Source organism: Sinocyclocheilus grahami, unplaced genomic scaffold (assembly GCF_001515645.1).
Source record: "Sinocyclocheilus grahami isolate Dianchi unplaced genomic scaffold, SAMN03320097.WGS_v1.1 scaffold176.1, whole genome shotgun sequence".
NCBI lineage: Eukaryota > Metazoa > Chordata > Actinopteri > Cypriniformes > Cyprinidae > Sinocyclocheilus > Sinocyclocheilus grahami.
In genome coordinates this window covers 2,488,361-2,489,483 of record NW_015505355.1, presented here as the reverse complement: position 1 = coordinate 2,489,483, position 1,123 = coordinate 2,488,361, and positions in this window count along the sequence as shown.

The following is a 1,123-nucleotide window of genomic DNA, read 5'->3' as shown; positions in this document are numbered from 1 at the left end:
AATCAAAAAGTAGTCCGATTATATTACCTAAAATGTGTAATAGATTACATTACTAACTACAATTTTGTCATGTAAATTTTGGAATCCGTAACAAACTACAATTTACAAGTTATCTACCAGCACTGCACATCTATATATTTTTATATTTATATTTGTACTGTGCTGCATTTATGCATACCCATACATGTTACATCTTGGTAGTAAATTAGATGGTAGAACAAAATACAACACCCCTTCTTGTACATTAGACACTATTTATTTGTCTTCCTGTCTCTGTTGACATCCTGTACAATCAAAGGCTGACAGGATAAGGAAAAGCAAAGTTAATAAAATAATAATCTCTCCAAGAGTCACTTCATTTGTGCAAAGGAAAAGCCAAGAGGCTGCAAAACAGACATTACCATGAAAATGAAGCATTAACTATTTGCATAACAATAGTTGAATTTTGACATCAGTGCAAGTCTGGACAGCAGTTTGTTGAGTCTCCGCCTCTCATCAAATTATGAAATGAGATAACAGAACGTAGATATTATAATCACTGGTGGTACAATCTCAATTTAAACACGTACCGTCTAAAACGGACCATTGCATATCCATACACGTACATAAAAAATGGTGACAAAGCTCTTCGAAGTGAATGTTAAGGGTTAAATACAAGTTAAGCTTCTGTCATTCACCACAGTACATCATTTTGTCCCTCAACTGATTAACAGAATAACTCTTAAAACAACTGCCTTGTATATAACTCTGCACTGGACACCGACTGTTGAGGTTAAGTTGTATTTAACCCAGAATATTTCTTTTAAGTGGTTTCATTCCTTAACAATTATCAACAGCTCCATTGGTTTGACTTCAAAACGTACGTGCAAGACTCATTTTGCAGAACCTAATTATGTAATTATCAAGCTTGAGTCCAAAGAAAACTAGCCCTTCAACCTATGTTTTATGGTTATTCATTAAGAGCTCTTTGAAAGAAATCAATCACAGTGAGAGATCAACAGGGCATTGTGCGGTGATGAAATAACATACTTTCATTTTTACAGTAAAAACAGACAACTCCTTAGGTTATTAAGCATATATTTTTAAAACGCAGTGTTCAAATTTGGAATTCTGACTTTACTAA